We start from the raw sequence: 27,872 nt of genomic DNA, 5'->3' as shown, positions 1-27,872 counted from the left end.
ATAATTAGGCTTGACCTTATGATGCTCCCTAGATCTTATCTGGGAAGCTAATGGGCTGTGGGAGGTGCAGCAAGTGCTGCCAAAACAAGTGAAACTCACAAGAACATTGTAACTATGGTGACCACACCTTGTTTACCTCTGGTTATAAAATAAAGGCTCAGCTTGCTGTCTGGATCTCTCTCTGTGGCCTCAGCCAGGCACAGGAGATCCACCTAGACCAGTGATGGTGAACCTATGGCACGTGTGTCAGAGTTGACATGCAAACTCATTTTTTTTAATTGATTTTTCTTTGTTAAATGGCATTTAAATATATAAAATAAATATCAAAAATATAAATCTTTGTTTTCCTATGGTTGCAAATATCAAAAACTTCTATATGTGACACGGCACCAGAGTTAAGTTAGGGTTTTCCAAAATGCTGACACACTGAGCTCAAAAGGTTTGCCATCAAGGACCTAGACCCAGCTTATTCTCTTTGTCTGTCTTTTCTACATCCTTTGCCACCCCTCCTCAGGCTCACCAAACCCTTGGTTGTGCTGGCCTAGCACAACTAATTATTTTCCAAGCTCATTCAGGTTGTTGGCAGAATTCATTTCCTTCTCCTGCTTCCATGTGGCCCCTCCACTGAGTTGAGTCCTTCTCGTGCTTTCAATCTCAGACCCTCCTTCCTACATCTCTTTGGCCTCCTTTTGTAGCTCCCTCTTCTGCTTTTTAAGTTTTTTTAAAAAAATTATTATTTATTTTTTGCCGGAAGCCGGTCCACGCTTGCTGCTTGACACAGTTGCTGCAGGGAAGAAACATCTGCACAGCTTTTGTTTCAAGGAACCTGGCGTATATGGCATATGTTTGCTCCCCCTCTTAGTGCTATGTGTTTTAAACAGGACCACCTCCCCAAGAAAGGTTGTTTCCCCAGGTGAGGATTTTCCCTGGAGTTAGGGATTAACAGGACTAAGGAAGAGAATAAATCAGTGAACCCCCCTAGTGTTACAGAAATACCATGTACTACTTATGAAGAACTTGGACTAAGACTGTTGGCAATAAATTTGGGACTTGTTGGGCCCACATCCCCAGGTGCCAGAAGCCGGTCCATCCTTGCTGCTTGACACAGTCGCTGCAGGGAAGAAACATCTGCACAGCATATGTTTCAAGGGACCTGGTGTATATAGCATACTGTTCTTAATATGTTTGCTCCCCTTCTTGGAGCTATGTTTTAACCAAGGTCACCTCTCCGAGAAAGGTTGTTTCCCCAGGTAGGGATTTTTCCCTGAAGTTAGGGAGGGAATAAAACCCCTTAACTAATTGCCAGGTGGGTAGTTAATCACTTTAACTACGAACAATCATAGTTAAACTACATAATCTTTACTCCCTAGAACGGAGATAAGAAATGCCCTAACCTTTGGAATAGAAATTGATAGGATTAAAATCAACTGGTATAAATACAGATGTAACAAGACAATAACTCACAGAACCTGGCTGGAGATCCTGGCTAGAACCTGGCTAGAGAACCTGGCTAGGCTGCTGATAAACTGAACGCTGTCTCTGTGTCATTCCTTCTTCGCCGACTCCATCCACACCTTTGGGAACCACTGGACCTGCTGGGGCTGGACCCCAACACCCAGGGGTCTGCCCACCAGGGAAAGCACCAAAGCCTATACCTCTGGAGATCCACTGACACAGGGCAGTCCCAGGGAAGGCAAGGAGGGAGGCTGTGAGGACATAACCTTTACTGGGTAGGAGAATCTCCTTCAGTCACTTCCTTGTAGCTTATCAGTAGAGCAGCAACCTTGGAATAGCCCTTATAATGGAACAGAGATTAACCTAGACAAGATTAAAATCAATAGAACTAGATAGAGACAGGATTTTTGGTAAAGGTCAGATAAGAAACAAGGAACTGTAGAAGGTTACCCTAAACATACCATGATGTGATTATAGAGGCATGCTTATAGGATCAAATGGTATAAATACAGATGTAACAGGACAATAAAGAGAGAACCTGGCTGTGCTGATCAACTGAATACTGTCACCTTGTCATTCCTTCTTTGCCAATTCCTTCTTTGCCAACACCTTTGGGAACCCCTGGGCCTGTTGGGGCTGGACCCCAACAATTTTTGAGAGAGGGAGGGAGAGAGAGAAAAATATCTATGTAAGAAAAATACATTGATCAGTTGCCTCCTGCATGTGCCCCGCTAGCAGGGTTGAAGCCTGCAACTCAGGTATGTGCCCTTGACTGGGAATTGAACCCTTAATCGTGCTGTAACCACTTAGGGACACCATATGTGCCCTGGTTTGATTGAACCTGAATCCTTGGTGCATTCAGATGATACTCCAACTGTTGTGCCCAGATTTCAAGATTCCCAAGAACCCACAGGGAGCCAGCGAGTCCGATGCAAAAGCAAAGAGTCCTTCATTTCGAACTAGTTCGGCTCCCCGACCACACTCACCGATGCAATGGTAGCCCAGTGGCCGAGAGAGGGAAAACTCTGTGTGGAGAGAGGTTTTATAGGGGGTTGGGGTAAGGGGAGGAGAAAGGACTGTGGGCCCTGCCGATTGGCCAGGCGCGAGTCGGTGTCTCATTACACAGGATGTGGTCATAGTGATGGCGTGCACTTCCCTTGACTATCATTGGCCAGTCCAGAGAAATCCTGGGCGTGGCCAACAGCGGCTTGGCTTCCGGGAAGAAGCCTTGCTGAGCACATGGCCAAGGTAAGATGGAGGGTATAGCCCTTACCCTGGGGCAAGGTGGAGGGCATAGTCCTCGCCCTTTCACAACCAACCTTGAGCCACCCAGCCAGTTTGGAATATACTGTTTCCTTCAATTATGAGTGCTGGCAACAAAGGCACAGTAACATAGCAGTATTAATAGTAAAATTTTCACCATAATATCACAGGTACAGTGGGGCCTTGACTTACAAGTTTAATTTGTTCCGTGACAGAGCTCCTAACTCAAATTACTCCTATGTCAAATCACTGTGACGTTAAAGTGAACGAGTGAGACACATGATGCTGGGCTGATGTTGTGGCGTTCACTGTGACGTTCGCTGCGCCAACTATCGGTGGGGTATCTGAAGCTGGCTCATAACCCGAATTTTAGCTTGCAACTCAAAGCAAAAAATCGGCGGAGAGACAGCTCGCATCTCGAAAAACTCGGTAGTCGGGACACTCGTAAGTCAAGGCCCCACTGTATTCTTATATTATCACTAGAGACCCGATGCATGAAAGCACGAAATTCGTGCAAGAGTAGGCCTTCCTTCCCCTGGCTGCCAGTACCAGCTTCCTTCTGGCACCCAGGACCTGGGCTTCCCTTCAGCCTCTGGCAGGCATCTGGGACCCGGGCGTCCCTCGAAGTCCTGGCTTTGTCAGGAAGGTCGTCCAGAAGGACATCCGGTCTAATTAGCATATTACACTTTTATTATTATAGTTAATGAAGATAAACTAGAACTATCATTTATATCCATCAGTTTCAAAATCACAGTTGTTAGATCTGCTACTAGATCTTACTTATTGTGTAAGAAATAATTTATTAAATATTTTGGATAACTTTCACATTTGTAATCTTATGAATTTTATTTTAAGCATTTCAAAGCATCGTTCTAAGAAGGGGTCAGTTGGCTCCACCAAACTGTCTTACCCTGAAATTCCTTTATCTTTCTTCATTTGTTAGGATTTGGAATGTAGTCATGGCAGTAACCTAATTTGATCCATGCAAAGGATATAACCCTGAGATAATTTTTCTTTTTAATGTTTTAAAATTTATTGATTTGAGAGAGAGGGAGGGAGAGAGAAAGAGAAAAATTGATTTGTTGTTCCACTTATTTAGTATGCATTCATCAGTTGTTTCTTGTGTGGACGAAAGGGGTCACACGCTAACCTAACAAGCTCAGGGAAGGCCTGCATGGCGGTGGTCTAGCAAACTCAGAGACCTAAAAGTAACCACAAAGGATGGTCTGAAGTTAAACTTTAACTAAAAGCAGTTATGGTGGGTAGTTACCTCCTAGGCCAGTATCTTCACTGACAAGATCAACCTTTACCTTCACTGAGCCTGTCTGTCTTTTTGCATCTATAACCCTTGAAATGTCTGGGTAACTTGTAACTTCCCTTTTTCCAGACCCCTTGTGGTCCTTCATTGTTATTATTATCATGTTAATTGTTGACTGTTGACTATCCTGCACCCACCTAAGTATGTGTCCATCATTTTAGTATTTATCCAATCCCAGAATTCCCCCGCCCCCGCCCTTTGCTTTCTACCCCTTCTCTAATCTATCATCAATGGATTTCATGTAACCTACCTATGTCCCCTCCTTTGATTGCAATGTATAAAAATAGATGAAAACTTGACATTCTCTGGAGCATTATCTCAATCTGTTGAGGTTCTGCTTCCCAGCAATTGTCGACAGTTTGGCTCAAATAAACTTACAAAAATTCTTTACAGGTTTTAATGTTATTACATTAACACTTGTATGTTCCCTGGCCAGGGCTATTTTCATTTTTCTAATGCCACAAATCTCTTTGACAGTTTGGTGGAGCCAATAGACACCTTCTTGGAACAATGCTTTGAAATGCTTAAAATAAAATATATAAGATTACAAAGGAAGTTAATTCAATGTGAAAGTTATCCAAAAAAATTTAATAAATTATTTCTTACACAATAAGTAAGATCTAGTAGCAGATCTAACAACTGTGATTTTGAAACTGATGGACATAAATGATAGTTCTAGTTTATCTTCATTAACTATAATAATAAAAGCATATTATGCTAATTAGACCGGATGTCCTTCTGGACGACCTTCCTGAGAATCATGAACCTCCTGGTTCATGGATCAATGCTCAACCACTGAGTCACACCAGCCAGGAGAGCTATCTAGTCTTTTGGGGAATCTCTCCCCAGCCAGACCAGATAGATAATAAAGTTCTTTGTTTGACAGAGCTGGAAATATCAGAAGAGAAGACTATGCAAAGCCCAGCCCTTGATTAAGCTCACTTTCAGGTGTGCCCTCCCTTTGCAAGTCTCCTTCCTAGTGACTGCTCAGGGCTGCTGTAATGATGGATTTTTGATACAAGAATGTTGGAAGCATGTAGATAATTTTTATAAGAGCTTATTTGAGACAAACAACTGACATGCTGGAAAGCAAGATCTCAAGTGCTCTGGAGAATGACAGTTTTGCAGTTCTTTTTAAGCATTTGAAATTAAGGGGAGGGACTGTAAGATTACAAGAAGGTAGGAGAAAGCCTGGAGGGAAATCTCTGTGATTGGATTATAGGATAGGTTACAAAATCATGTGTCCCTTAAGGGTGGTTGCCTTCAGGTCTGGAAAAAAAGATTACTTCTGGCATCTCAAAGGTGTGTTAACCTAGCTGCGCAAGAACAATGGGCAGGGCTTGCTTAAGGAAAAGATAAACTTTTTATAGACCTGGGGGATGACTGTCCACAATGACCTGCTCAGTTAGGAATTTATGATCAGATCACGCTTTGAGATTACTTTCAGTCACTGAATATGTCAGATTTACTACATAGCTCCCTTTCCATTCACAAATCTTTTTTTTTTAATCTTTATTGCTGAAAGTATTAGATATGTCCCCCTGACCTCTTTTAGTTCCCCCACCCCCCACACCACCCCTTCACCACCCTATTGCAAAAATGCATACCAGTTCTTTGGTTGATCTCTTCCCACACACCTCCCCTCCCCCACCTTCCCTCTGAGATTCCACAATCTGTTGGATGCTTCTGTCTCTATTTTGTTCATCAGTTTATTTTGTTCATTAGATTCCACATATGAGTAAGATCATGTGATACTTGTGACACATCTCAGTTGTATGTTAGGATTGGTGAAAAGATCAAACACTTTTGGGGAATCAGACAGGCTTTATTTATCTAAAGGAGACAGGAGAAAGTCAGTGCAAACACAGACAAGGATGCACTGCAGAGAGGTCATCCATTTCATCCCAAATAGACTTGAAGCTTCCTGGGCATTAATCTTGCTGGGCATTAAACCTTCCTGAAGCTGTAAAGAAGCAGGGTTTCTATCAGACTTTCTGGCAACAAAACTCCCTCTCCCTTGGGTTCATTGCTGCTTGCTGACCCTTGTGGCTTAGGTTCTGGAAAACCTCCTATCTGATCTGCTCTAGGTTGTGAATTAATTTATATAACTATCTCCATGATCCTATTAGGTAAGTATTAGTGTTATGCTTGTTTTACAGATGGGAAAACTGGGCAGAGACAGGTTAAACGGTTTTCCCCAAGGTTGTATGTCTAGTGAGTAAGCAGAGCCAAGAATTGAACCTCAAGGGCAAAGGAATATCCTGCTCTCCCTAGGGCAAGAACTATACACCTCTGCCACGTCTCATTTTTAAGTCACTCAGACAGGATCCCCTTGTTTATTTCCTCCTATAAAAACCCTTCTATAAAAAAAGGCCTTAAAAAAAGAGGAAAATAAAAATAAAGATCTATTTCCCTTTTTTTTTTTTGAGACAGTTCCTCTGCATTAATGGACCTTCTCCCTACTGCAATAGGCTAAAAACAAGCAAGCAAGCAAGCAAACAAACAAACAACACAAACCCTTAGGCTTCACTTGGTGCACTTTCTTTCACATGCTTGATAGAAAGTTTGCCGACCTCATAACTGACTCACTGGTCCTGAGACCAGCAGCAACAGTAGATCTAATGAATTGGTGATTCCACAGGTGGTGCTTGTTATAGTAATCATTGTGGTACTTAATGTTAGGACCTTAGAATGTAAGACTTAAAGCATGTAACCCTGTGGGGACTCTTATAGTAATTATTATAGTACCTAATGTTAGATATAGGAATACTGTGTGAGACCCAAGAATGCACCCTTGTAACCCAACTAGTACTTGTAAACCATCTATCTGATGGGAACGCCCAAAGCCTGTACACACCCATAGATTAACAGACCCTGGGGGATCCACACATGACAGCCGCTGATAACACACACACCAACGAAGACCACATCTACAGAGGGGTATATAACCAGACAGTCTGATCGACCCAGCAGCGCACAGCTCTCCTGTCGACGGAGCGTGAGGACCTGTGAGTGCTCACAGCTCGGTTCCCAACAGGAGACTCTGCCCAATTAACTGTCCATCGACGAAAGAGCCAGCAGCCAACGGGCCGTCTACCCCTTTGTATGTATCAGCCAGCGAGCATCGCCGGGTGGCTCCTTCCCAGCGTCTGAGACCCATCAGGAACTGGTAAATAAACCCCCTGTGGTTGCATCTAACCTGTTTGTGGGTAATTTCTCCGGCTCGGCTCAGATCTCGGTGCTGAGTCTGTGAAAGTGTCTGACCAGAAAGTATTGGCACAAGCCTCAAGCGGATGGTCCAGATCACCTGTGCATGTCCCACTTAGGAGCAGCACCTGAAGCTATTTGGGGTACTTAGGCTTTACTTGGTGCACTTTCTTTCATATGCTTGATAGAAAGTTTGCCGACCTCATAACTGACTCACTGGTCCTGAGATCAGCAGCAACAGACCTTATGAGTTGGTGATTCCACAGGTGGTGTTCTTTGATCCCCTTTTAACCAACAAGCCGCCACGGACGATTCTGATTCACATTAAAAGGAGCGAACCCTGGCTGGAGACGTTTACACCACTGGAAGCGCGGCTACGCTTTGCAAACTTCCGCGTGATCCACTGGAGGGCCGGGCTGGCGGCGGTGGCGTAGCCGGGCGGCACTAGGACCGCGGAGGCGCCGGCCTCGCAGCGGCCTTGGTTCCCCTTGGGGCGGAGCCCAGCTGTTCCGGGAGCCCGGGGCCGTGCTAGACCCGCCCCTGGAGGCGGGCCGAGTTGACTTAAAAACTCCGGCACTCGGGAGGCCGGCTCGCCTCTCCTCTTACCCCGGCTGGGCGCCGTGCTGGTCGGTAAGTGTGGGACCGCGTCGCTCGCTGTCCCTCGCTCACCTTCCCGGGTCGCCGGCCGGGCAGTGGGCCCCGGGAGCTCAGGTGACCGCGGGCAGGAGCGGGGCGCGCGCGCGTCCGCCGAGCGCTTTTGTTCCGAGGCCGTGACGGAGCCGCGCGGGCTGAGGGTGCTGCTGGGGCGGCTCCCGGCTGGGAGATTCCCGCCGCCCGGGCCCGGCCGCCCGCCCGCTGACCTGCTCGCGGTGCCCGCGCGGCTGGGGCCAGGCCCGCCTCGCGGGAGCCCGAGGGCGCCGCCTCGCCGTTGGAGGCCGCCGGGAGCGCCCCCGAAGACGCGTTTGGTTCAACTGCAGGGAGGTTGCCTAGGTGGGGAGGTGGAAGAGCAGCTTCTGTTTTTAATTTCCTGTCGGCTGGGGTGAAAAAAAAAAAAATCTTTGTTTTGCGCTTCGTATCTCTGGACCGTTCCCTTCCGCCCGCCCCCATTATTAAGCGGCTCCTCCCGAAACAAACGACCCACTGGAACGCCAAGTGGCCCTCGGGCGCCCCGATGCCCGGGATGTTTTCGCTCCTCGCAGTCGTTGGCTCCTGGAGGCGTTTCCAAGTGCACAAATGCACACTGAGCTCGCTCGCGGGGGTGTGGAGGGACGCGGGGTCCCTCGGCACCGGCCCGGAGGGTCCCGAGCTCCGCAGCCAGCTTTCGGGGAGTCGCTCCAGTGAGCATTTATTTGTAATAACTTGCAGCGCCTGCCTGCACTGTAAAGACAACAGGGGATGCTGCAGGAGCTTAGAGCGCATTTTTAAATATACTTCATTGATTTTTTACAGAGAGGAAGGGAGAGGGATACCGAGTGTTAGAAACATCGATGAGAGAAACATTGAGCAGCTGCCTCCTGCACACCCTCTGCTGGGGATGTGCCCGCAACCAAGTTACATGCCCTTGACCGGAATCGAACCTGGGACCTTTCAGTCCGCAGGCCGACGCTCTAGCCACTGAGCCAAACCGGTTAGGGCTAGAGTGCATTTTAATCGGTCGGGCTGCAGACCTTAATGTGAGCGGTAAATTTAAATTTTATTCAGTATTAACATGCACGAGTGTTTAGGTTTCAGTTATGTATTTTTTCCCCCTTGTACTGTTTGGATTCTTTTATTAATCTAATTAGAGAAAATGGTTAAGGTAAAGAACTTTTTTTTTAAGTTTCACTCGAGGATAATGTTTTTATTGATTTTTTGGAGAGAGTGAGACATCGATGTGTATGTAACATCCTTTGGTTGCCTCGCATACCCCAACCGGGGATGGAACCCGTAACCTCTGTCTGTGCCTTGACCAGGACTGAACCCCGAGCCTTTGGTGTAATGGGGTACACACCAACTAACTGAGCCACTCGGCCAAAGTACTTTTGCTTGGGAATGAAAGGACAGTAGTAGACCTGGAAGAAGGGTACATGAATTCTAACTTGAAAAGTGAGCGACAATTTAGGCCAGACCTAGGTGTTTGTTTTTTGTGTGTGTGTGTGTGTGTGTGTGTGTGTGTGTGTGTGTGTGTGTTTAAAAAATGCATTTTTAGCCCTGGCCAGGTGGCTCAGTTTGTCGGAGTATCATCCCATACACAAAGTTTTGGGTTTGATCCCTGGTTGGGGCACATATGGGAGAAAAAAAAAATAAAAAATGCATTTTTATTGATTTTTTTCAGAGAGGGAGGGAGAGGGAGAGATTCAAAAACACCAGTGTGAGAATCAGTGATTGGTTGTACTGATCCTGGTTCATGGGTCTATGCTGAACCACTGAGCCACACCTGTGGGGCCTGACCTAGTATTTGTTTCTTTGCACACTTCAAAATTCAAGAAAATTAGTATGCTTTTCGTGCAACTTTAAGTAACAGCTTTGCACAGCAGTGTCATCAAGGGAGCAGGTGGGCATGTATTTTTATTGTAAATTTAATATAAATAAAGGTAATATATACATTTTATATTGAGTAATTACATAGTAGTTTCTTGCTGTCCCAGGATCAAAAAAGTAAACATTGTGGAGGGACACTGACATGTTTGGAGAGAAATGGGAACACATACAATGAAAGAGTAACATTGAAAGGTAAGTATTTTACTTCTAAGTAGCCTAATATATCTGCTGTGGAACAAAATTATTAATTAAATGACTCTGCATTGGCTAAAAATTAAACTAGTACACAATGGATTTGATGACAAAACTTAGAAATAATGTGGTTAGCTTAGCATGGAGTGAGTTATTCATCTTTGCAAGATACGGAAGAGATTCTTTTTCCCAATATATTTCTATTGATTTCAGAGAGGAAGGGAGAGGGAGAAGGGAGATAGATAGAAACATCAATGATAAGCCTGCCTCCTGCACGCCCCCTATTGGGGATCCAACCTGCAACCCAGGCATGTGCCTTGACCTCCTGCTTCATAGGTCCCTGCCCAGCCTCTTCAAATTTTTATCTCTTTTTATTCATCTTCAAGAAGACCAACATTTCATGTAATACTGCTTGGTGGTGATAAACTACTTTAGCTTTTTCTTGATTGTGAAGCTCCTTATCTGACATGAAATGCTAAGTGATAGCTTTCCTGGGTATAGTAATCTTGCTTCTAGGTCCTTGCTATTCATCACTGAATAGTTCTTGCCACTCCCCTCTGACCTGAAAGTTTTTGTTGAGAAATCAGCTGACAGTTGTACATAACTAATTCCCTAGTAGGTAACTAAGCTCCCTTGCTGTTTTTTTTTTTTAATATATTTTTATTGATTTCAAAGAGGAAGGGAGAGGGAGAGAGAGATAGCACATCAATGATGAGGAGAGAATCGTTGATCGACTGCCTCCTGCATGCCCCCTCTTGGGAATTGAGCCTGCAACCCAGGTATGTGACCTTGACCAGAATTGAACCTGGGACCCTTGAAATCCGAAGGCTGGTGCTCTATCCATTGATCCAATCCTGCCAGGTCTCCCTTGCTGTTTTTTTAAGATTCCTTCTTTGTATTAAACCTTTGGCATTTTAATTTTGATGTGCTGCTCTGTTTCTTATTTGGTTGCTTTTATTTATTATTTCTGGCACATGGTGTTGAAGACCTCACAACTTTGGGTGAGCCATTCCGTGAGATACCAACCAATAAAGCCAAAGTGATCATCTCCTGGGCTTTCATCTTATAAAATTCAAGAGTGATGATTAAGCCCTGACCGGTTTGGCTCAGTGGATAGAGCGTCGGCCTGCGGACTCAAGGGTCCCTGGTTCGATTCCGGTCAAGGGCACATCCCCAGTAGGAGGTGTGCAGGAGGCAGCTGATAGATGCTTCTCTCTCATCGATGTTTCTATCTCTCTCCCTCTCTGTAAAAAATCAATAAAATATATATATATATAAAAAAAGTGATTAAGACCACTGTGTGTGCAATTACACTGCTGCGCTTCAGATCTTGGCTCTATTACTTTTACTCTCAGTAAAAGTAACCTTGGGAAGATATTTAACTTCTTTGTCTCAGTTATCTGATCTGTAAAATGAGGATAACAGTAACTACCTCTTGGATTGTTGTCATAATACACACGCACTTGGAACAGCTCCTGACATGGTAATTGCTTAATAAATTTTAGCTGTTGCCATGTTAGAGGAAATACATTTTATGGCCTAAGACAATATACTAGATATTATACAAAATTCAGTTTGTTAATTTAAGCTCTACATGAACTTACCCAGCTTTGTATGAAGTTTTCACTATCGATCCTATTGTAGGTTCTGTTTTTATAAGGAAGTACCAGACACAACTCTGCAGGCCTTTTTGAAATCATGAATGCCTTCATTAAATTCTCCACCCAGGGCTAATTTGCTCCAAAACTGTACTTTTCTATATTTTCTATTTTACTTCCCTGAAGTGCTGGAAGTTCCCATATCCTTAATATTACGGTTTTGGACACAATAGTAACATAAATATCTAGAGAATTGATCTTACCTGTTTTAAAAGGCTTTTATAAACGTGAATTTCAAGACTTGTCTACCTAGGTTTTTTTGCCACGTCCCTCATCCCCCACTGGAGGCATACTGTGTGAAAGAGACATAGAAAACATTCAATATGAGATAGAGACAATAATTTCCCAACCTTGTTTATATAAACGCAAGTTAAAATTTACTTTATGCTTGGCCTGTGTGGCTCAGTGGTTGAGTCATGCATTTGGTTTCCGGTCAGGGCACATGTCCAGGTTGTTGGCTTGATCTACAGTGGGAGGTGTGCAGGAGGCACCCTATCAAGAATTCTCATTGATGTTTCTATCCTCTCCCTCTTCCTTCCTCTCTCAGAAATCAATAAAAAACACATTACAAAAGTTTTAAAACATTTACTTCGTAATAAGCCTTGTAAAGAAAGACGAAATCATGTGGACCTTGAAGTATTCTAAATGCTTTGTTGGGAGGCAGCTATGTAGCTGTTTATTCTTAATATCATAAGTGTCCTTGTAAATTGAAAAGCAAGTGAGACATTTGTTAATAGTTAATATTGATTGCAGATTTAATGAGAGTTACTATGGTTCTTAAATTACAAGACTTTATTTGTAAATAAAGTTTTTAACTTGTGATTAAAGTTGCAAACTGTTATAAGGAATTATGGTACTGTTAAATTTTAAGAGAGAAATCATAAATAGATTACTGTATGTTTTTTTTAAGCCCCCAAAGAAATGTATTGGATCACATAATTTAAAGATTATGTAACTTGACCTTCAGGTATGGCCTCATCCTGCATCTCTGAATTGAGCTTGGCTTCAGCATTGACTTCGTTCTCAGGTACAGTTCCCTTCAGTGTGTGGCCCCAGTATCTCTAGGCATTTATCTGTCAATGAGTGTCCAAACATAGAAAAATTTTATAAGTTTATTTGAGGCTAACTGAGGACATGCATGGAAGCAAGACCTCAACAGACTAAGAAAATGCTGTGGAAAATGTTAATTATGCAGTTGTTTTTATGCATTTGTAAGAAAAAAGGATTACATGAAATTAATTGGCTGTCGATTAGAGAGGCTGGAGAAAGCAAGGAGGGGATCACTGGATAAAAAATAAAATGGAGAGATACATACATTGCTGGGTACAGGATGTTAACATTTTATAATAAATAGGGATGATATATAGGTGATGAGATCTTGTGCTCCCTCCAGGTTAGTTCCCCTGGTAGGGGACTGGCAAAATTACTCTGGCATTTCAAAGGTGTTTTGCCCTAGGTGCACAAGAACAATGGACAGCCCTTGCTTAAGGGGAAGATACATCTTTTACTGAGGAAGTCTTAGGCCTGGGGTAACTACCCACCATGGCCTGCCCAGTTAGAAATTTTTTATTTTATTTTTTAAATTTATCTTTTTTTTTTTTTTTAAATATATTTTATTGATTTTTTACAGAGAGGAAGGGAGAGGGATAGAGAGTTAGAAACATTGATCAGCTGCCTCCTGCAAACCCCCTATTGGGGATGTGCCCACAACCAAGGTACATGCCCTTGACCGGAATCAAACCTGGGACCCTTCCGTCCGCAGTCCGACGCTCTGTCCACTGAGCCAAACCGGTTAGGGCAAGAATTTGTATATTCTGAATTCTAGTTTCTTACTGGTGACCATAAATGTGAAGTTTTGTTTGGTTTCTATTTCATTGATTAGTGTCTCTTCTATTTCAGTACCACATGGCCTTATTTACTGTAGTTTTGTATTATTAAAATTAAGCCAAATAAATTTGAAGATCTGATTGCCTTTGTTGAACGATCCCATCTAGTAAATACAGAGGTACTGCAGAAGTAGTAGAAATTTAATATAGTATTACATGTCAACATAATTGATAAATTAAATAAAAATAGGTGGAAATGGAAGGATTTTATAGGAAACTGGTTGGGGCAAGAAAAAATTTTTTGAAAAAAATCTTTATTGACAGTAATACATAAGTCCCCCTCTTGCTCCCACTTACCTCTCTAGGCCCCCCCCCCTCACCCCCCCCAATCAGGCCCTCATCTTGGGGCATGAAATTATTAACAAAAGAAGGAAGGATTGTTTCAGACAAGGTCACCTACCTGACTTGGGTATTTTCAGACAGATTATCTCACTAATTTGTAATTATTTCCCCCAGAGGCTGAAACTTCAATGAAGACTTGATTTGCTGTCTTGGGGGCAAGTGGCTTAACATTAGCCTTTTGATTCTTTTTGACAGTACTAATCAGTTTTTAAGTTGAGAAGTATGAGTCCTCCAATTTTATTTTTCAAATTGAATGTTAGGATCAGGTTTTTAATTTCTGCAAAGAAATCTGGGATTTGGGGTAAGGATTGCATAATTTAGAGAGTATTGCTACCTTAACAGTATTAAATCCTCCAATCTATGAATGTGGATTTTTCTCTCCAGTTATTAGCTCTTTGATTTCTTTTAGTAAAGTTTTATAATATTCAGAGTATAAAGTTTTTACTTTAAGTTTGTTTGAAAGTTTTTATTTTTAAATTCTCCCCTGAGGATATTTTTTTTTCCCCATTGATTTCTAGAGAGAGTAGAAGAGGAGGGAGGGGGAAGAGACAGAGAGAGGCATTCTAAGAAAGATACAGATTTGTTGTCTCCCACATATGACAGGTCGGGCAAGGATCTAGCCTGGGGAACCTGCACCTGAGGTATGTGCCCTTGACTGGGAATTGAACCCTAGACCCTTGGGTCCACAGTCTGATGCTCCAACCATTGAGCCATACCAGTCAGGGGAAAAGTTTTTTATTTTTTAATTTAAATCTTTAAAGAAAAGAAAAAAGTAGTGTTAACAAGAAAGTAGCACAAAAATACAGGTGCATAAAAGACTGGTGATTGCTGCTGAGAAACTAAAGCCAGAGGTTGTGGATTTGGGGAACACACACTCATTCACAAAGAGAGTGGCCTGAAGGGCAAAGGACCGGGCTCTTTAGAACTGGGGCCACACCCCAAACACCAATGTGAGGGGAAGCTATGATGAACTCCAGCTCCTTCTCCCAAGAGAGTCTGTCCAATGAGAGTGAGCCTGGGATAAGTGCATTAATACGATAAGTGACTGGAGAGCACCCAAAGTCTTCGCATCGCTCCAGACCTCCCTGAGGCCTAGTTCACAGCCTGGCCTCCCTTCGCTGTGTAGTTATTGAACATTGCTGCTTAATTGCCCTGGCCTGGAATCCTGATTTCCTCCATTATGTTGTCACCATTCTATTGCCAACTCAAGGATGCCAGTGCCTTTTGGCCCCATTTGTGGTACTCTCTCTCAGGACCCACTCTACTAGTTTGGCTAAAAAAACAAAACGAAATCCCTCAGCTCTATTCGACTCCTGATCAGTCGAGTTCTCCCTGTTTTCCTAAATGAATATCTCAGAGCTCTTCATTTCCTTTTCTGATTGATACTCTTCAGTTCTTCCAGTTCCTTTATTTGGGATTTGGCAGTTGTCTCAGAACTTGTCAAGCAGGACACCTATGTCCACCTGCAAGAGATTGTTCCTCTTCCGGAGGCGTTGAATCTCCCTCTGGTCCACACTTCCACTAATCGCAGTCTCTGCTACCCAGTGGCCATTCCACACTTCAGGCTTTCTCCCGTCAGGTTCATAGTGGGGCTTCCATAGTCGAGGCCCATCTCCACCTCACTTGTTTGTCTATGCAGGTTGGAGACAGAGGCAGATTTCCGAGGGAGAGTCTTCTTTGGACTGGACGTATTCCCAAAGAGAGGCATCTTTGGCCAGAATGCTTACATCTTAGCTTGGTGGTGGATGGGACAGTAGTGGGGACCAAGATGTTGAGGACGTTTTAAGCTTTGCTATCATGCCATCCAAGACACAGTGGAAGGTGCCCTGGCATTGTTTCTGCTGACCAGTCACAGGAGCCGTGTTTCAGGTTTTTTAAAAATTAATGTTACTGTAAATGGAATGTTTTCTAGATGCATTTGGCTTTTGTATATTGAGCTTGTATTAGACAACCTGGACAAGCTAATTTTATTAGTTGTATTAGTTTTTTATTGGATTCCTAAACAGTTTTCTTAAAATGCAAGATGTCTTCTACAAGGAGAGATAGTTTTCCTTTTTTGTTTCTAGTCTGGATGTCTTTTGCTTTTCCTTTTCCATCTAACTGCCCTGGTACAGTATTGATACTAGAACCGGTGAGTGGGACTACTTTCCTGGTCTTCTCTCAAGGAATTGAAGAATGAAGCAAGGACTAGAGGAGTTCAGGCTAGGCAGAAGTTTATTGCAGGCAAACACAAGCTCTATTGCAGGCAAACACAAGCTCACCACTTGGGAAAAGGGGACCCAGATGGATTGCCATTAAAGCATTCTGCACTTTCCCCTTATCCTACCTAATAAAAGAGTAATATGCAAATTGTCTTTGCGATAAAGATGGCAGTGCCCACAACCAATAAGGAGGGAATATGCAAATTGACGTGATGAGACGGAAGGCAGCTCTGGCTGGAGCCATGGCAGAAAGGCGCCTCCAGGACTAAGTGAAGGTGGTGCCGGCAGCCAGGGGAAGGAAGGCCTATTCTTGCATGAATCTTTGTGCCTTGGGCCTCTAGTATCTGATAAAGGCCCTTTGTGTGGCTCTCTGATTGGTTTCTGGCCTTTTTGCAACATTTCATTTTGCACTTGCAAGAAAAAAATCCTTGTCACAAAACATTCAGTTTTCCTGATGTTTTTCTGGAAAACGTTTTGTGGTTTCAGCTCCAGCTGTCATGTCCATGCCTCCTCTTTCCACCCCTAATTCTTTCTTGCCTAATCCTGTTTCAAACTCCTCTATGAATAGAAGTGGCAAGAGCAGACATCATTGTCTTGTTCCTTTCTTAAAGGGAAAGCATTCAGTCTTTCACCAGCAATTATGAAAGCTGTGGTTTTGTAGATACCTCTTATCAAGTTGAGGTGTTTCCTACCATGTTGCTCTCCCTAGATTTCCTTCTATGTCTACTTTCTGTGTTTTTATCATGAAAGGTGTTGGATTTTAAGATGCATTAAATGTCATTCACATTAGATGTTGACTTCACTTGCTGTGCTGATCATGTGTGTGTGTTTTCCTTGGTTAGTGTAGCAAAAAAAGGTTTACCAATTTAGTTGATTTTTTCAAAGACCTAACTTGTGGTTTTGAACCTTTTCTCTATTTTTGTGTTATTTTGGTGAAACTTTATGACATAATATAGACCCAATAGGAAAAAAATATGTACAGGCAAATTCCAGAGATCAGGTGTCTGCTTCTGGCTTCTTCCTGCATAAGAATTACATGGGCATACTCTTTCTACAGCTGTAAACTGCAGGGGCACATGGACTCAAGAAGAAAACTCTTCAGGATCCTAAAAAACATTCGTTTATGTAGGTTACAACAGTAGTTACTACATTAGAAACTAAAACTGAGGAAATTTTAAAGTACAATAAAACCTTACATGTTTATATAAATCTTTTCCAAAACTAATAGTGAAAAGAGTAGCACTGTCTTGTACTTTTGCAAATCTCTTTAATGCCACATGTAGTTTTGGTTAAAATAGTTGAAAGGTGTTTATTGAGTGATAGAAAATCCTCTCAGGTAGGTGATTGTTTCATTATGGTCCTAAAGATACACTGCCATGCTATCTTATCAGCATTCACCTTTTTTTTATCTACATGACCATGTAATTGGACAAAGGGTGTTGTGGCTAGGGTGACTTAGAGCATGGGATCAGTTAGTTTCACAATTGAGTGATTGCCATCCTTTCTCACCCAGCAAATCTTGCATAGCTCCCAAGTTTGTTAGGGAAGGAAGACAATAGATCCGGGAGAGGGGAGGGTGAGAGGCTCAACCATTAATTTCCCCAAGGTTGTCACCATCCTCAACATAACTGCTGGCCAATGGGAGATCTTAACCCAAGGACACTTAGAAACTTTCAGCAGAGGCTGACTTTGGGAGTGAATGTCCTTGGGAGTTGTGTCCTTGGGCAAAGCCCTGAATACCTCATCCTATTAGTCATGGATTTCCTGTGGTTCCTGATTAAGGGAAAGCAGAACACTCTTGTATGTATTAACTAGGCGATAATTATGGCTCTGCATTTAACTGATTGCTGGATCTGTCATCCCTTAATTGATCCTGCTGACAAGAAAGTATATTCTGTCCTATAGGACTCTTCTGGTACTTGAGGTCCCCTTGCATCATTAATCTCAACGTTCAGTTTTATGAAGTCTGAATATTAACCCATCCCAATAAAATGCCTGTATTGTGGTTCTTGCTACCCTCTCAACAGAACCTGGACAACTAGAATGTGATTGATAGTGACGGGGTAACTAACAGTTAGGAGTAACAGTTTTATCAGGTTTCTCTTCAGTGGCATTTCAGCCTGTTTTATGGGAATTGATCACTTTTATGGAAAGAATTTTTCTATGTCAGGAGGCACAAAATTAGCTCACTCATTTTAATAGGTGATACTTAACATTCCTAATACCGTTTGTATGCTAACAGAATACTGCATCTTATATAGCTTATACTTGGCTGCTAAACACAAATCTGTTACTTGGAGTTGTCAGATTTTTAGAGGTTTGAGACCACCAACCCTCTAATGCAGCGGTTCTCAACCTGTGGGTCGAGACCCCTTTGGGGGTCGAACGACCCCTTCACAGGGGTCGCTTAAGACCATCGGGAAAACACATAATTACATATTGTTGTGTTTTTTTTTAAAATATATTTTATTGATTTTTCACAGAGAGGAAGGGAGAGAGATAGAAAGTTAGGAACATCGATCAGCTGCCTCCTGCACATCTCCCACTGGGATGTGCCCACAACCCAGGTACATGCCCTTTGCCGGAATCGAACCTGGGACCTTTCAGTCCGCAGGCCAACGCTCTATCCACTGAGCCAAACCGATTTCAGCTACATATTGTTTTTGTGATTAATCACTATGCTTTAATTATGTTCAATTTGTAACAATGAAAATACATTCTGCATATCAGATATTTACATTACGACTCATAACAGTAGCAAAATTACAGTTATGAAGTAGCAACGAAAATAATTTTATGGTTGGGGGTCACCACAACATGAGGAACTGTATTAAAGAGTTGAGGCATTAGAAAGGTTGAGAACCGCTGCTCTAATGGATTGAGTTTTTTGAGTTGGGTACCTAAAGTGAGTTATTAAGGCAGAACTGCAAGGAAGGTTATCTGACTCCTTCACGTGTACTCTCTTTAATTCAAGAAATAACACATCTAGAAAAGGTGGGAAACTTACAATTGACCCTTGAACAACATGAGTTTAAACGGAAGATCCATTTATACATGGATTTACTTTTCAACAAATAAAGTAGTATAACTTTGTTGTAAGAATACAGTATATCATACATATGACATACAAAGTGTGTTATTATTAAGGCTTTTCAGTCAACAGTAGACTAGTTAAGGTTTTGGAGTCAAAAGTTATACTTGGATTTTCAGTTTTAGGGGGTGGAGGTGGGATGGGGCAGGGGGGAGTCAGTGCCTCTAGCCCCTGTGTTGTTCAAGGGTTATCTAAAGTGAAAACTTTGTTACAGAATGGTAGTTGCATTCTCTGCTAGCCAGTGATGATGGGATATAGTAATTTCGAATATCCCGTGCTATACCTGGATTATAGGTATAATCAGGAAAAAGAGAGCAGTTTACTTCCCACTCCTGTTTTTTATGTGGCTCTCACTGGTGAACCAGCATGGTATCTGGGACATACTTAGGTAGCAGGGAGTCTGGTTGTGGGCTGACCTCCAAAAAAGGCCTGGTCTTCCTGCTCAGAGTCGCAGTCTAGTCACTCAGCCTGGTGTTGCCTAAGAGAAAATATGAAATTAGAGTATTTGATCGAGTGGCCTGAGATTCTGAAGGGAGCGTTTAGCTGGATAGATGAAAGATTGGAGAATAGAGGTGTAGGCGAACCGCTTCACCAGGGTGCTCTGAGGACTTTGGCCTTCCCATGCGCTGCACAGTTCATCTCGGTCTGACCCACACTTTGGCAGGGCACCCTGCAAGTCCTCCCAGAACAAATGTTGATACGCAGCCTTATGAGAAATAGCCACAGTGTTGTTTCTTGTGTGCCTGCCTACTTTCAGTTGAGCACAGGATTTTACCACCCTTGCCCTGGGGGGTGTAGCTGCAAGGCTATACAATGACTACAGGTGGCTCCTCCAAAGCCCGTGTTCTCATGGACCTCAGTATGACCTTCTAGGACTGGCAACACCGCTACTGGTTTTGCTGTTTCAGTAAGAAATTGCATGTGAATCCCTTTAGTCTTTCTCCTTTCTATGTGGCAATATGGAGAACCACCAGCTTTACAGCTGTGATAGTAGGACTTCTAGCCCTGCTGAGCATGGTGCTACTGCTTAGGGAAGACTGCTTAACTTCATTTGTTGTGACAATTAAATGTGATAATGTATTTAGAGCATTCAGGAAAGTTCTTGGCATAAAGTAAGTTCTCAAATGTTAGCTATTAGTATTAATGAAGTTGTTTTATAAATAATAGTGTTGTATTATAAATATTGTAAAATTTAGAATACTCTAGTCTTCAAAGCCTATTTTAAGGACTGGTAACCTAACTTCTCTGATGATTGAGGATACAGAAACTCAGAGCTACAACAGGTTCAATAAATCATAATACTTTTGGAATTCCTGAAAAGTGGCTCTTACACTTAGAATGTTGGTGTTAGTGAATTGTTTTTAATAGAGGTTTTTTTTGTTGTTGTTGTTTTTAAATATATTTTATTGATTTTTCACAGAGAGGAAGGGAGAGAGAGATAGAGAGCTAGAAACATCGATGAGAGAGAAACATTGATCAGCTGCCTCCTGCACATCTCCCACTGGGGATGTGCCCGCAACCCAGGTACATGCCCTTGACCGGAATCGAACCTGGGACCCTTCAGTCCACAGGCCGACGCACTATCCACTGAGCCAAACCGGTTTCGGCATTAGAGGTTTTTTAATATAGCTTTTTTTCCAATACAAATCAGTTTTTCAATGAAAAATGCTGGTTTTCCTTAATTTAAGCACATCAGTAGGCACTCTCAAAATAAACTTTGGTTTGTGGAAGTTAGAAAGACATAATGGAAAATTTCAATTAAAAATGCCAAAATAGCCTGGCCTGCATGACTCAGTGGTTGAGCGTTGACCTATAAACCATGAGGTCATGGTATGATTCCTGGTCAGAGCACATTTGCTGGGGTTGCCGGCTGGATCCATAATGTGGGGCATGCAGGAACCAATCAATAATTCTCTTTCATCTTTGATGTTTCTATCTCTCTCTCCCATTTTCTCTTTGAAATCAATAAAAAAAACCTTGTTTTAATGCCAAAACAAATTTTCTGTTGCTTTCCTTTTCAGTTGAGAAGTCGTCTATCATGTTAAATGTGTGTGTGTATGTACATACTTTTTTTTTTTAAGAAGGTATTGAAATAACAATTAAAATCATGATTGGCATAGATGTGAAGAAGGGAGAGGCAGGACTGTTTCCCATCTATAAATTAAAATAAGGACTTCTCTTAAATTTGGTTTTCAGCAACTACAGATGTTTATTCATTCATTGAAGCCTGCTAGATGTTGTCTAAACATGCATCTTTGTATTTGTGTTACCCCAAGTCAGTCTCTTTTTTATGCCTTCCATCTTGGCTATAACTTACTTTTTGCTGTGTAATTTTTATAATAAGGCTGACCTAGAAATAAAGGAAGCTGCTGGGTTGACAATTTTTCAGTTAAACCACATCCTTTGCATGGATATAAAATATTTTAAAGTGAAAAAATATTTCACAAATCTTTTTTGTCGTTAATCTTCGCCTGAGGATATTTTTTCTTTTTCTTTTTCTTTTTTGGTATAGTGGTAGAGAGAGGGAAAGACAGAGAAACATTGATGTGAGAGAAACATATCGATTGGTTGCCTCCAGCACAAGCCCCAACCAGGGTCCTGGCACTGGGCCTGGGAGGAGCCTGCAATTAAGGTACTTACCCTTGACCGGAATAGAACCTGGGATCTTTTGGTCTGCAGGCCATGGCACTATCCACTGACCAAATCTGCTAGGGCATAAGTCTTTCTTTATTTATTCAAATTCTTTATTGTTTAAAGTATTACATGAATCTTCTTTTTCCCCCATTGACCTCTCCCGGCATCTCTTGATGTTGATTCCACACATAGAGTAATTAGGCTGCTCTATGTGTGTCACTCATGACAGAAGACCTTTTTGTTGTGCTTTTTAGAATACTGGCAACCCTAGAGTCTGTGTATTCCCACACACTTACATGTGTGAATGAACCAATGTAGTCGAAACAGTTGATACTGGGAATAATAGAAAGGGAAATAGGATTTTAAGTATAGATATTTGATAGGAGGAAGGTTAGCTCCACCATTGTAAGTGCACATTACAAGGATGCATTTTTTTTTTTGGCTAAGCCATTTCTGAGGTCCATCCTTTTCGATCAGCACAACTGTCTGGTGGCCCAATTTATTGCCGAATGGCCGGCCACCTCTTCCCGCCCTTACCCTGGTATTAGCCACAATCCAATCCCCTCTCTGGCCTGCCTTCCTTTTACTGGCTTGTCCCCCCGAGACCGTGGGGTCCCTGCCTAGAGTTTGGGCAGCCAAGCATCTCACAAAGAACTCAGGGTGAGGGCCAGAGCGAGTGATCCCTTGCCCTCTGTGCCAGGGGCTTGTGGTTGGGGCTGGTGGTGGGAGTGGGGAGGGAGGGCAGGGATGCAAGCACCATGATGCTAACAATAAGCATTTATTGGGCAACTGTGGAGAGCTGAGCATGGAGCTGAGTGCTAGCCATGCATGAGGCCACAATCCTCAGTCCCTGGAGGAGGAAAGCTAGCCAGCTCCATTTTACAGAAGGAAACAACGCACAGGCAGGGCAGGCCAACCCCCAGAAGGCCCACAGGGAGGGAGTACATCGACGCACTGGGAACGAAGCCCAGGTGCATCTGGGCGCAGGTGTCCGAGGCTTCCCCTCTCCTGTATCCACCCCCAGGGCCTGTGCACCTGCCCCGGGCCTCCACGAACCTGAAGGGGGTTCATTAGGTTTCCGATTGCTTCGGGCTATGAGTCTAAGGGAGCAACCTGGCTCGTTATAACGGGACATCAGAAATGGCTTGGGACGCGCTCTAATGGGGGCACACAGACTGTGGGTCCCTGCTTCGTCCGGGTGTTCTGCGCCCGCTCCCTGAGCAACGGGCTCCTCGGCGGGGCTGGAGTACGACGGGGATCCCACTGTGCACCAGGAGGTAGCAGTGCGCTTTCGGAGGCGAGAATTCCTGATCTCCCATTACGCCAGGAAAGGGAAACCGAGGCCCAGAGAGTGAAGTAGACTGGACTAAGGTCATTCTGGGGAACCGCCCCTTCCCAAACCACCCCCCCCCACACACACACGCCCTATCCCACCCCAGGAATCACGGCCCTGCCGCACCCTTCCCCACTCCATCCTTCCAAGGCTGTCGGGCTCGCCCCCTCCTCACCACGCACCTCGGCCAGGCACCGACACTTCCTTCCCAGCGTTCTCCAAGGATGCATTTTTTATACATCTGATGGTAGGGGAAACTTGCTGATATGAGTTAGAAGCAGGATTAGGCAGACAGAGTAACGGGTAGAAGAAGAAGGAAGTGTGGACACGACAGTTGGAGCTAGCTGAAACCACAAAATGTTTTGTAGAAGTATAGGATGTCATGAGACAAAGATGTTTTACTTGCAAGAGCAAAATAAAACTTTACAAAACACAGGAAGGAAGAGAGAAGGAGGAGGAGCAGCGCAAGATAGATTTTGAAATTGTTCTAGGCTGGGAACCAATCAGCGGCATAGACAAAGACCAGCTTTTAGCAGATAGAAGGGGGAAGAGCAGCATGCTTTAATGACAACCTAAATTTGGGTCCCTTCCCTAAGTGAGGGGTCGGGGAAGGCCCTGTGTTGGCTTGCAATAAAGTTCAGCCTTGCTTGAACGCCTCTGGTCCATGGCTTCATTTTTCAATTCTGTGAGATGTGGCCCCAGGAAGAATTCCTACTTGCGGGTTCCGCCGTTATCATTGACTGATGTTCTGAGTAAGGGAAGCATCTGTGTAGTTTGGAATGTATGGTACTAGGGAGGAGAGGACAGGTCTTAGTAAAATTATTTTATTTATTTATTGTTTATTTTTTTTTAATATTTTTTATTGATTAAGATATTACATATGTGTACCCTCTACCCCCCTCCCCCCGCTCATCCCCTCACCCCCCCCCCCCATTGTCCATGTCCATTGGTTAGGCCTATATGCTTGCATATAAGTCCTTTGGTTGATATTTCCCCCTTGCCCCCACCCTCCCCTACCTTCCCTCCAAGGCCCGACAGTCCAATCAATGCCTCTCCGTCTCTGGATCAGTCCTTGTTCATCAGTTTATGTTATTCATTATATTCCACAAATGAGTGAGATCCTGTGGTATTTATCCGCTCTCCAGTTCCATCCATGCTGTGGCAAATGGTAAGAGTTCCTTTTTCTTCTTCCTCTTCTTAAAGAATACCTTTTAGCCTTTCATATAATGCTGGTTTGGTGGTGATGAACTCCTTTAGCTTTTTCTTATCCGTGAAGCTCTTTATCTGACCTTCCATTCTGAATGATAGCTTTGCTGGATAAAGTAATCTTGGTTGCAGGTTCTTGCTATTCATCTCTTTGAATATTTCTTGCCACTCTCTTCTGGCCTGCATGGTTTCTGTTGAGAAATCAGCTGACAGTCGAATGGGTACTCCCTTGTAGGTAACTGACTGTCTTTCTCTTGCTGCTTTTAGGATTCTCTCTTTATCTTTTGCTCTTGGCATTTTAATTATGATGTGTCTTGGTGTGGTCCTCTTTGGATTCCTTTTGTTTGGGGTTCTCTGCGCTTCCTGGACTTGTTGGTCCATTTCTTTCACCAGGTGGGGGAAGTTTTCTGTCATTATTTCTTCAAAAAGGTTTTCAATATCTTGCCCTCTCTCTCCTTCTGGTACCCTATAATTCTGATGTTGGTACGCTTGAAGTTGTCCCAGAGGTTCCTTACACTATCTTCATATTTTTTGAATCTCTTTTCTTTTTTCTTTTTCGGTTGGGTATTTTTTGTTTCTTTGTATTTCAAATCCTTGACCTGATTCTTGGGATCCTCTTGTCTGCTGTTGGATCTCTGTAAATTATTCTTTATTTCAGTCAGTGTATGCTTAATTTCTAGTTGGTCCTTTTTCATGTTCTCCATGGTCTCGCTATACTCCTTGAGGGATTCATTAAATTTATTGGCGGTCTCCATAAAATTCTTGAAAAACCTTATAAACGTGGCCTTGAACTCTATATCCAGTCGTTTGCTTTCCTCCGTTTCTGCCATTTGTGACCTGTTTCTTTGTCTCCGCATTTTGGCTGCTTCCCTGTGTTGATAGAGTGGCCCTGCGCGCCAGGTGTCCTGTAGGGCCCAGTGGCTCAGCCTCCCCAGTTACCTGGGGTGGACACTCTTGGTGCACTCTTGGTGTCTAGGTTGTTGTAGGATCACTGGGAGGAATTGACCTCCAGGCCAATTGGCTGTGGGAAGCAGCTGTGTCTGAAGTGGGAGAATGGTCCCCCTCTGACCACTGGGTACAGTGGCTCCTGGATCTAAGGAGGTGCTAATTCAGCCCCTGCCTGAGGCCACACAGCAGCCACGAAGAGGCTCAGCTGTGAAGCAATGCAAGCCGCTGCGGGGCCTTGGGCCTTCTCTTGGAAGTTCCGGGTCTGCCTGACTGGGCTGTAGTTAGGTACATTCACATGCAAAAGCCTCTGCCGCAGCCTGGGTGGGGCGGGGTCTCAGGGAGTCAGAGGGCGGAGAAAGCAGTTATGGTGATTCTCCGCGCCCGGAGTCGCGAGTCTCAGTGTCCCGGTAACGGCTGCAAGCACCTCTGAGGGAAAGCCGCCCTCAAGTTCGCCCGCTGCCGCCTGATAGACCAGCCTCTCCCCGTATGAGTCCTGGGTCCCCAGAGACTTCCCGGAACCGGAGTTCAGAGCAGTCGGGAGCTTGTGATTCAAAAAGACAGCCGCGTCCTCAGGTGCCACCCCCTTTCCGCGCGCAAGAGCCGCCGCCGTACCTCTGCACTCAGCCTCCGCAGCTCCTCTGGCTCTCAGCGTGCTTTTCTTTTCTTCTAGTTGTAGAAATTACACTCAGCCAGCGTTCCTGTTGTTCTGGACGATGTTTGCTCCGTCCTTTGGGATATTTTTCAATTGTTGTGTGAGGCGACTATTTCCCGGTGTTTATCTATGCTCCCATCTTAGTTTCTCCCTTTATTTTTTAAATATATATTTTTATTGATTTTTAGAGAGGGAGGGAGAGGGAGATAGAAACATCAATGATGGGAGAGAATCGTTAATTGGCTGCCTCCTGCACATTTTCTACTGGGGATTGAGCCCACAACTAGGCATGTTCCCTTGACTGGAATTGAACCTGGGACCTTGTGTCCACAGGCCAACACTGTACTCATTGAGCCAAACCAATTAGGGCCAATGTTAAGTTTGATCTTTAAGTTCATGAAGTAAAATTGGTCTGCTGGCTTAAGTGATTTCTTTTTTGTTTTCTCCAGAAAACGGGCTGCTCCTTTGTAGAGGAGATTCATATGTTCAGTCATAGCTGGAGTTTTTCAGGTGAGTGCCACTGTTTAACAGGTAAGGGTTTGATAAGGAATGCAGGCAAGGGGGAGATTTTCATGCCAAGTGATTTCTTTTTCCAAGAGAAATTAAAAGAATAGACTGGAAATCTGTCTCTGGTAAAGTCCATTTTTGCATTTCCATGTAAAAGGTATAAGACCAAGTACATTGTACTTATTCAAAAGTAGAGACTGCAATAAAAATCTCAGAAAACAGAACCCCTTCCCTCTAATTTCAGGGATACTTTTGCAGGCCTTCAGTGTCTTTTGTGTCCTCAAGGAGAGAGGAGGGCTAAAATATGCCAAATTACTCAGAAAGGTCATTTCTCTTCATACCCATATGTTCTATATTAGTCTGCTAGGGCTGCTCTAACAAAATAACCACAGCCTGGATGGTTCACAGTTCTAGAACCTTGATGCATAATATCAGGTGTTTGGTTTCACCTGAGGTCTCTCTCCTTGGCTTGCAGATAGCCACTTTCTCTTTTTGACCTCATGTCATCTTTCCTTTATGTGCATACACCTAGTGTTTTCTCTTATAAGAAGGACACTAGTCCTGTTGGGTTAGGGACTTAACCCTAACGGTCTCATTTAACACTAATTACCATCATAAAGGCCCTATCTCCAAATGCAGTCACGATGGGGTTTAGGCCTTCAGTCATGAATCTTGTAGGACACACAATTCAATTCATTACAGACTACCCCCAAGTTCAGAGATGGGAGACTTTATTAGGTTTTATCAATAACTTTTAGAAGTGTTGCTTTTAATTTTGAATTACACTTCTACCTGAGTAATTTGGCATATTTTAGCCCTTCTCTCTCCTTTGAGGACACAAAAGACACTGAAGGCCTGCAAAAGCATCCCTGAAATTAGAGGGAAGGTGTTGTTTTCTGACTTTTTTATTGCAGTCTCTACTTTTGAATACAATGTACTTAGTCTTATACCTTTCACATGGAAATGCAAAAACTAGACTTTACTAGAGATAGATTTCCAGTTATCTTATTAAGGACCTTTACTAAGAGAAAACATGTAAGGAATACATAGATTTTTCTCCTTATATCTTTTGCATACCTTGAATTTCATTTTTCTTGAGTTTAGTGAAAAAACTACAACCCATTCTATCACCTTGTCCGAATTCACATCTATACAAATAAAAATTTGATTTGTTATTCTTGTTTTTTGAGCTCTGGATGGGTGGGCCAGGCCTAACTCTTTGGGGCTCCTGTACTATGAGAGTGCACAGGCCAGCAGGGGGGTAGGGGGCAGACAGACACACACATACCCCTCCAGTGTATGAATTTTGTGCACCGGGCCTCTAGTTTATAGATAAATTGTGAGATAATTACTCTCCTTATTTGTCTTCAAATATTTGAATATGGCTTATTCTTACACTTACATCTTTGTCATTTTTGTCAGATCTGCAAAATATGTTTAGTGTGCCCTGGGTATTGTA

The 27,872-nt window shown here is 43.3% G+C and overlaps 1 protein-coding gene across 1 annotated transcript in view; it reads left to right on the top strand.

Annotated features, from left to right (window-relative positions):
• Positions 1–7,143: 7,143 nt before the first annotated feature.
• RESF1 (retroelement silencing factor 1) overlaps positions 7,144–27,872 on the top strand; it is a 37,159-nt gene continuing 16,430 nt past the window's right edge. Inside the window, exons 1-4 of the mRNA XM_081083694.1 lie at positions 7,144–7,873; positions 9,871–9,955; positions 12,581–12,640; positions 26,356–26,416. The gene's annotated coding sequence lies outside the window, so the exon portion shown is untranslated. The remainder of the gene's footprint in view (positions 7,874–9,870; positions 9,956–12,580; positions 12,641–26,355; positions 26,417–27,872) is intronic.

Source organism: Myotis nattereri (assembly GCF_964212035.1).
Source record: "Myotis nattereri genome assembly, chromosome: 2".
Lineage (NCBI taxonomy): Eukaryota > Metazoa > Chordata > Mammalia > Chiroptera > Vespertilionidae > Myotis > Myotis nattereri.
Note: the sequence above shows the minus strand (reverse complement) of the source record. Positions and strands in the feature narration are given on the sequence as shown.